Source organism: Cryptotermes secundus, unplaced genomic scaffold, assembly GCF_002891405.2.
Source record: "Cryptotermes secundus unplaced genomic scaffold, Csec_1.0 scaffold364, whole genome shotgun sequence".
Classification (NCBI taxonomy): Eukaryota; Metazoa; Arthropoda; class Insecta; order Blattodea; family Kalotermitidae; genus Cryptotermes; species Cryptotermes secundus.
The window spans coordinates 705672-715828 of NW_019733841.1; positions in this window are offsets into that span (position 1 = coordinate 705672).

A 10157-nucleotide genomic window follows, 5' to 3' on the forward strand; every position below is an offset into this window, starting at 1 on the left:
TTACTGGCACCGTTTCATATAATATACAAACAAGAAAGGCTCTCTGGCAGCTGAATATCTTTCTTATAAAATTGTGTCTATACCCTGAAGATGGAGGCGATACGTTCCTCCGAAATGTCGGTTAACATGGCGCCACAACCCAGAAGACGACATTCGTCATGGACATCGCTGTGAAAACTTCAAATCTTGCATAGCTGAATGTCCTGCTTATAAAATTGCGTCTATGGTCTGCCGGCGTTATATCAATTATAAGTGATGTTCATATGAAACCCGTTCTGGAATTGTTCTGGAAGAAATAGCAGAAGTAATTAAATTAAGCCCCTGTGGACGCTGAAGCAAGCATTCTGTTGATGCACCAGAAGACGAGTCTCGACAGTAAAGAAATCCCCGGGATGCTGCAGGAATTGCTGTTCCAAGTATTCGCTAGCAGCATTGCGAACGGTTTTCATTCGAGAAAAACCGTCACATTTCTTAATTTCATTATTATTTATTTTTTAGTTTAACCAGTGGCCTTATAAAGTACAAAAGAGAAATAAAACAAACTCCGTGGCTTTAGTCCGCAAGCGAACTATACCGACCGAGCAACCGCCGCATATCCGCGAAGTTAGTGGCAACCTAGGACGCGCCATAGTTCAAGCGGTTAGTCGCTGGCTTCCCACCGCGGCGGCCCGGGTCTGGTCAAGTGGGATTTGCAGTAGAGCAGGCTACAATAGGCCAATCAGTGGCCGCCGTGCAGAGTGGACCCAGTTGGACTCCACCCCCCCCACTAAGCGAATTAAAAAAAAAGCAATGACAACCTATGAAGTACAAATAAACAAAATACTTCGTGGCCTGTAGTCCGCAAGCGACTTTTACCAACTGAGTTACCGCCGCTTGTCGGCGAAATTAGTGCCAACTTTTGCGGACAGATGGTGTCGCGTATTTAGCGGAACGGTTCCCCACGGCCGTTAATCTCGGATTTCTGGACCGGAGCCACTATTTCCTTGAAATAGCTCCGCAATTATCCTCACGAGGCTGAGTTGACCCTGTTCTAGACCCACTATTTCTCAGAAAATCTGGTAGAGCCGGAAATCGAACCCGGACCTCTGGATCTGTAGTCAGGAACTCTGACCACTAGACCACAGAGGCGGTCTATCGATATATAAATACATTGATTATTATAATACTGTACATATGTACGTGTACTTGTACAAATGAATTACATTCGTACTTCATTACATTTTTCACTAAATGCCCCCGTAATTATTTGTAACCTCTATTAGACTTGAAGGCCGATCACAGTGGCCGCGCGGTCTAAGGCATGAAAAGTTTTCGCCCAATCGAACCCTGGGATACTGGGTTCGAATCGGACTCAAGGCATGGATGTCTGTGTATGCGTTTATTCTGTGTCTAACTAGCAGCCTTGCGTCGGGCTGCTCCCCCGTCCGAGGAGTTCTAACTACTCTCTAAGATTAAGAAACTGAAGTGAACTGAAGAGTTTCACGGATGCCCTAAGCTCCTAAGTGTGAGCGACAGGAATAGATAAGTAGATTATACGAGTATTTCATAGAAATATATGAAAGAGTTTTACTTGATACGAATGACAGAATTTTAATACTGAAGTAATTATTCTGAGTAATTTCAGTAAAACGTTAAAGTTGTCCCTGTGTTTAAGTAATTTAACGGTTCGCTATGAAGGCGTAAGGGGGAATGGATGTATAGATCCATATATTCTAGACTTTTGTACTAGATATAGGTGAGTGGTAAGCTTCACCCCCCTGTCGATTTACCCCCGGGGAAAAAACCCCCGTTACCCATTGGATAGAAGGTTGGGTGTACCCCAGAGCTGGTCTGGACAATGTGGAGAAGAGAAAATTCTTGACCCTACAGGAACTCGAACTCCGACCCCTCGGTCGTATAGCTAATGGCTATACCGACTACGCTAATAAAGAACGGCAGTGTAGGCGGATAAGATTATGAAACACGGGCTCAACAAGATTATACAACTTCTCAAAATCTGTGGACTTTTTTTTTAAATTTGTAGTAATTCATTTTCAGTTAAAGCGTAGCGGCTTACTCCTCCGACTGGCAAGTGCAGATGCAGAGAAACTGTGGAGGCGAGCTCGACTCGAGGTATACAATTTTCAGGACGTGCATGAACCAGGTGCTGTCCCACGGAGCCGCGTCTGCTTTTGCCAAGTACACAACAACCTCCGCGTTCCAGTGTACTGTGGTCTGTGTGGGTGCGGTGTAATTGACTATCGATTTTGAAAGAGTACATTTTACAATTCCGTTCATAAACTACACACATATACGTTTGCACTCACGTTGAATCTATTGCTGTTTAAGCACAATAACGTGACAACAGACGAAAGTATTTTGTATATTGCCCGCTTCAATATTTTACAGATATGATATAGAAACTAAAACAGTCGTAACTAGAGAAGATAAAGGTAAAGTTGTCCTTGTGCTTAACTAATTATGCACTACGTCATGAAGGTGTATGGGGGAGTGGATATATAGATCCACATTTCTTTTACCTCGGCATTAGTTGGAGGTGAGTGGTTAGCTTCACACCCCGGTCGCTTTACCCCCGGTACCCATTGTGTAGGAGGTTGAGTGGACCCCAGAGCCAGTCTGGACGACGTGGAGATGAGAAAATTCTTGCCTCCACCGGGACTCGAACTCCGATCCGTCGGTCGTCCACTCTGTAGTCAGTCACTATACCGACTGAGCTATCCCGGCTTCAACTACAGGAGAATATCTGAAGCGTATTGTCTCAGGTAATCATAACCTATTCTGTAGGATTTGAACCAAAATTATCTGTGTTCACATTTTGTCGAACCAATGACCATTTGACATAAGGACCTTTCGAATGCTAGAACTGTGTGTTCAGATCCCTTCAGTGAATGGTTGTGAGCGTATTGCTGTGTTGTGATCTGTAGGCAAGAAAACTATGGTAGTTTGATTTCCAATCAGAACATTCTCCCCCGGGATCGACACCTTCCTATATGTAGACCCCCAGAAGATCAGAAATTTTGCTTCCCCACTGTAACCATTTTTTCTCAAAACTTCGTCACAATCAATACAGCGAAATTTCTAAACAAAACAAAAAGCAAACTCCATGGCCTGTAATCCGCAAGCGAACTATACCGACCGAGCAACCGCCGCCTGTCGGATAAGTTAGTGCCAACTTTAGCTGATAGAGGGTGTCGCGTGGTAAGCGCAACGAATCCCCACGGCCGTTAATCTCGGTTTTCTAGACCGGAGCCGCTATTTTTGAAATAGCTCCTCGATTATCCTCACGAGGCTGAGTGGACCCCGTTCCAGACCCAGTACTTCTCAGAAAATCTGGTATCGCCAGAAATCGAACCCGGATCTCTGGATCTGTAGCCAGGTACTCTGACCACTAGACCACAGAGGCGGACGAAATTTCTAAATGCTGTTACAAGAATCGTCAGCTTACACGTAGTTCACAGAAGATTTACGATTGCACTGGAGTTCATAACGTGCCTAAGTCACTGCATAGTGATCACGTTATGAACAGATCAGCTTAAATAACTCTTATTTAACATAGAAAGAAAGAAAATGTTTAGCGCAAATGTACTACCCCAAGAGGCGTTTGGTTCTCTCTTACTTTATATCTGCCTTGGTCCCACTATTTTTAAGAAGAAGACTTAGGATAGTTCTGAGCAATAGGGCTTAGAGTGAGTTCGGAAATTTCTTGTAGTTGCGAAGCTGTAGGTATCTATCCGGAAGATTATTCCTAATCTCAGTCGCGTTATAGGACATGTGGACGAACTCACACGGGAATATACACAGTTAGTCTACAAGATGTTATTACAAGCCAACAATTTTAGAATGGCATGTAACCAATCAAACGTTTCTCACTTTTATAATCTGCAAAAATCCCAAACTGTCTATGTACGCACAAGTAATGTTCACCAGTTCTCATAAGCAATCTTCCTCCTTTGAGTACTTTTTAGATTAAATATATTGTAGATAAATCAGACTGTAGACCTGTAGCTTCGAATACTAGGTTATAAATGAATAATCAGTTTTAAAGACGTGGAAAAGAAAGGTCGTTTCCTAGTTACAGGCACTCTTCCGGGAGATGATTGCAGGGATTTAGATAAACCACGAAAGTTCTCATACAGGACAGTCGGTGTCTCAACTGAGATTCAAACCCGGCATCTATAGAATGAAAGTGAGAAGGGTTACAACACGTGTCAACTTCTCGTCTTTTCTCGTTACAGTTCTCGTGTTTTATGTTACTATGCGTATAATGACCAGCTATCATATAATCTGCTAATTCAAACAGGATTACACTTCGCTTTATTCAATATAGATATCAGATCAGTGATATCATCACTAAATAAACATTTAAAAACGATTTATCTCATTTCAGGCATATAATATTTCATAAATCATGTTTCAAAATATCTTTACTATTCATTTATTGAAAGTTTAATATCAATGAATTTTCATTGAATCGAAACTTGTTTTCCGTATGTAATCTGCCTGATTTTGGACGTTAATTTACTGAATTTTTCCTTCACTAACATCACCGTGCTTCAGCAAACATGAATTAGTTATGCTAAGAGAGAAGACGCTGTGACTGTCAGGTCCTACTTCTGGAGAACATAATTCTATTCTTTCTATGTGGATGCGGGTTACAATAACTCCCTGAGAGTCGTAGAAAAGAAGAAAAGGGAATCCGGTGTCTTGGGTCATAACTCGGCGACTCTGTCAGTGGGGGACATAAATACAGAGACCTGGTCCTCCAGGTTGGGGGTTGGCCAGAAGCCTGAAAGTCTGTTTGCAAATCCAGAGAAATGGAGACAGTGTGATCTATAGGTAATTCTGGCAGAATTTTCTAAAGAAGGCTGCGGCTTAAAAAGGGCTGTTTTGCAATGATGATGATGATGATGATTTTGTTCTTCGATACTGATTGTAATTCGCATTTTTAATACTTTATTTTCGCAGTTAGCATTGTTGATAGAACGCAAATAATAACCGCCCTTATAAGCCCGTCAGGCGTTTCGTATGCCCAGTTTTGTCTGTATGAAAATTATGTCAGCAAATCATACGAAACATAGCTTCGCTACATACAATATTTATCTTCCCCTTACTCATGGAGCTGAGCCCTTCTTGAAGAGCTGCCAATTGTGCAGCTACTCAAGAACTTCCCAGCATTTTATGGAACCCAAAGGTTAATTACCGTGTTGACAAGTGCCCTACACTGGTTCCTATCCTGAGACAGATCAACCCAATCCATAACATCCCATTCTATCTCTCTAAGATCCATTTTAATATTGTCCACGCACTTACGTCTTGGTCTTTCCAGTGGTCTCTTTCCTTCTGGCTTTCCCATCAATATCCTATATGCAGTTCTCTTCTCTCCCATTAGTGCTACATGCCCTGTCCATCTCATCCTTCTTGACTTGATCATTCTAATCATACTTGGAGGACAGTACAAGTTATGAAGCTCCTCATTATGCAGTTTTCTGTATATTTATCTCCCATCTAAATGTTAGTTTGTGTTTCTTGTTTTCTCTGTACATAAGCAGCCTTCTTAACGAATCCGTTTTGATATTTAAGAGACAATATTTCTAAGTTTCAGAAAGACTATCAACATAACCTCACTTCTTTAGCGTGAATCCGGTCTCACGTGCGATTGGCTAGAAACCCAAACTGAAGGCCAAGGTGGAATAACTTGCCGGTTTCTTGGGTCTCTCTGTTAGGCTGTGATTGATGGACAGTAGGCTGCTATATGGCACGGAAAATCCCAAGCAAACTGAGATAAACGAGTCCCATTGTCACGTCGTCCACAACAGATTCAACACGGACACCCATTAGATTGAATCTTGGACGCAGCTTAAGAAGTAAGCATCAAACCACCGCCTTTAGCCAGAGATAATCACAAAACCCAACAATGTTGGGGAGTTGAAAGAGATTTTGTGGGAAAAAATCATTAATCCTTTGTGAATTTGAGGTTCTCACTGAAATGACTGTCTTCTGGGATGTGATGATGTGAAGCCTCGTAGAAGTTCAGTGACGTTTCGAGGAAAGTACAGCCTCTATGTTCAGGGTCAAAGAGTTATCCAAGCAAGAGAACAAGGACCCGGTTAGTAGCAAGCTTAACACTGCTGTTGGCCGCACCATAGCTCAAGCGGTTAGTCGCTGGCTTCCTAGCGGCCGCCCGGGTTCGATCCTTGGTCTGGTCAAGTGGGATTTGTGGTGGATAAAGTGGCGCTGGGGCAGGTTTCTTCCGAGTACTTTGGTTTCCTCTGCCAATCTTCATTCCACCAGTTGCTCCACAATCACCCTCACCTGTCATCTGGGGCTGGTACAATAGGCCAGAAGTGGCCGCAGTACAAGGGACTTAATCCCACCCCACTAGCAGTAACAAAAAACTGTTGTTGTTTCGGCTTAAACGAAGACATTATATTCAGAGAAGTTGCATAATTTCCAGAAGTCTGTTAACTTAGTCCTGCAATATACCAAGACCCTAAATTAAGCGACATTATCCTCGCTCCCACCTCATAAATTTGCTTTCATGTCGTGTTTTCGTGTATTAGTGCAGAGAAATGAAACGCACAAGGATAAGTTGACTTTCAGTGGTAAAAGCTAAAGTTGTTCCTGTGTTTCATTAATCAAGCACTATTCTATTAAGACATATTGGGGAGTGGAGGTATAGATCCACCATTCTTGACCTAGGCACCAGTTGAGAATAATTTGTCAGCTTCACACCCCAACCCCTTTAACCCCAGGGAAATCGCCCTGGGTACCCATTGATTAGGGGGCTGGTGGGCTGCAGAGTCGGTCTGGACGATATGGAAAAGAGAAAAATCTAGCCTCCTCTGGGAATCGAACCCTAGACGCCAAGTGCGTATCCCGTCCCTCTACCGACTCTTGACTTTCAGTGATATGTCACGCTAAATTTATGGAAACCAGCCAACTGATTTTAAGGTTGAAAACGAATTACACCCAGACACATACATAAACAACACACTTTTTCGTAAGAAAGGAAAATACAGGGTTAATTGCCTTAACAAAGGTGCACTTTTCGAATAATTGTCACCATATATAATATTGCAACTCTGTGTTTAATGTTTTCGCTTCTGCTACGTTATTGTCACGTGTTTGGGGGTGTGCGTGACTTACAGACGGGTTTTGGATTGATGACCTTATTTACTGCAAACTTGTACTACCTGTGAAGAAAGCAGTCTTCTGGGATTTGGCACCGTGTATATGTGGTGTTAACCGACGTTTCGGAGGAACGTATCGCCCCCATCTTCAGGGTTGAAGAAGTATAAGTAAATCTGCAAGCGACAACACCGTGAGACACGGTCAAGCAGACCTGTTACTGTGCTTCACACACCACAACATGACACACCATGTCTTCTCTTCTCCATAATCTTCGACTGCCGACTCAAGAGATGCCCTCAGTTCTGATTCTAGCTGACCTGTAATCTTCGTTATATAACATTTTCCTAACAATTTCTCTATTGTTATAGAGGTGTGTTTATCTCGCCGTTACATATAAACTGCAGTTCTTCGATTGTTATTTGCGTATTCGTCACCAAGAGAATGTGTTTACCGAGTCGTTGCGTAGCAATCGACGTCTGCTCTATCTCTACCATTCCGTCTTTCAGGCGTCGTTTTACATTATTATTAAAGGTCATAGTAAATTTAAAGGTAAAAGTTGGGGTGGTCTCAAATTTTATAAGGATATATAGAGAGCACGGTGTTCTTAAACGTATATATTTTCCTTTAAGAAAGTAAAGTAAGTTTAAAAGGTGTTATAGTCGTAAATACAGACTTGGCTTGGGCTTGCAGCTTCTTTTATTTTTCTTCTTTGCTGTAAAATAAATCCAAACTTATTGAATGTTCAGAACAAAATGGTCTTAACGCGCATTCTAATGAACTAAAGATTAAGTTAAAAAATTGGAGACATTTAAAATATAAAGATACTGTGCCTAACAGACAAATAATGGTGTTACAAATTTAAACTAATTTCTTCGGGTGGACTAGCATCCCAGTGTTTTTGGAAACAGAGCCGTAATAAGTCAGGAGAGATATCTGTGACGGTGTAGATAATTTTTTGATTCATTTTCTTATTTTGGCAAAGATTTCTCTACCAATTTCTTCTTATTTGAAGTCTGATGAATGAGAAATCTATGTAACTGGACCTCTCGACCAATTCACGGAATTAGAAAATGTTTTCCTTGGATACCATTGCGAATGGCGTAGTGTGTCTTGACATGACTGAAATGTCTCTGGGTCTACAAGTCAATGATGATGATGATGATTTGGAAGAATTTTACAACGGCAAGATGACGTGCTGATGATACCTGTAACATGTTTTCAAAGATGACGTGCTGATGATATTTCTAACATGTTTTCAAAGATAACGTGCTGATGATACCTCTAACATATTTTCAAAGATGAAGTGCTAATGATACCTCTAACATGTTTTCAAAGATGACTTGCTGATGATACCTCTAACATGTTTTCAAAGATGCCGTCCTGATGATACCTCTAACATGTTTTCAGTTTGTTTTTCGATTGCGCTCATAGAATCAATCAGTGTAGTGAAGTGGATGAAGGGAAGGTGATAGTGAAATGTGAGTGCATCAGCTCATGACATGATGTATTTCATTACTGTCACTGTTTAGTGTACAGTATGCTTATTTTTAATTAATAAAATAACTCCTTGTATTTAGTCCCCAAGCGAATTATACCGACCGAGTGACCGCCGCTTGTCGGCTAGGTTAGTGCTAAATTTAGCGGATAGAGGGTGTCGCGTGGTCAGCGCAATGAATCCCGACGGCCATTAAGTTCGGTTTTCTAGACCGGAGACGCTACTTTTCCATTCAGGTAGCTCCTCAATTATCAACACGAGGCTGAGTGGACCCCGTTCCAGACCCATTAGTTTCAGAAAATCTGGCAGCGCCGGGAATTGAACCCGGGACCTCTGGATCTGTAATCAGAAATTCTGACTACTAGACCACAGAGGCGGTTATTTTTAATTAATACTAATTTGTATAATTGTAGCTGTAAATGTATTTTCATTATATTTATTGTGTGTAGTGTGTGCTTTATTGTTTGTGTAGCTTTGTGTGCTGTGTTTTGTTTGAGTGCGGTGTGATATTTTGTGTGAAGTGTGTTATTTGTGTGTTGTGTCTTATTTTAGTACCACTGCCACCGGGTAGAAACCGATTTACAGTAAAAAAATAATAAATACTATGTAACGTAGAACGTAATTTTTTACATGGGTTGTCATAATACAGTAATACGGAAATGGTTGTGTAAAATTGTATTAAAATTTTACCTGTTCCATTTGTGTACGACTAACAGTCTTGCTTTTAGTTCGCTTTCGGTCCGACACGCGCGCTCGTGTGACTTAGTGAAATATGCGGATGTTATATCAGTGTTAGAATCTGCTACTCACTCATTTATCAGATGTTATCTCTCTTCTGATTGCGTTAATTTCAGACACACAAGCTTCAGGCTGGTTATTTATAGCGTCATTACACGCAACATCAGGGGGAGAAAATAGTGTGTATTGAAGAGTTATAATCTTCTTGGATATAACACAGTGCAGTCCGTTGAATTTCAGCCGACCTTTTGGAGGAACATGCCTCAATCTTCAGCGCCTAATAGTGAGCGAATCAAAAAACCAGTTTAATGCTGGAGACAAGCAGAGCTCTTTCTCGGCCTATAATTCCACCCTGAAGATGGAGGTAACATTTTTCTCCGAAACATCGGTTGACTTTCAACGGACTACATGACGTTATATCCCAGAAGATAGGACTCTTCATAACCACCGGTGTTAGAACCTCAAATTCAACATTAGTATATTTTCGTCTGTAACTTCTCCCGAGAGAGAGAGAGAGAGAAAGAAAGAAAGAAAGTGGGAAGGTAGTGAGAGGCACTATAATTGGGGGCGGAGCAAAAAACTATATGTTCTGTTTTGAAGGTTCCCAGGCAGTGATCGCTCGTCCTTCTGGTAAGGTAACTTCTCTCTGGTTTGTGCCCTGTCATGGACTGCATTAAAAGCACCACTTTAGAGAGAATTTCACTTTTGTTGAGACACGTGTTAATCGGGGTGTTACCTGCCGATGACCGCGCCATAGCTCAAGCGGTTAGTCGCTGGCTTCCCACCGCGGCGG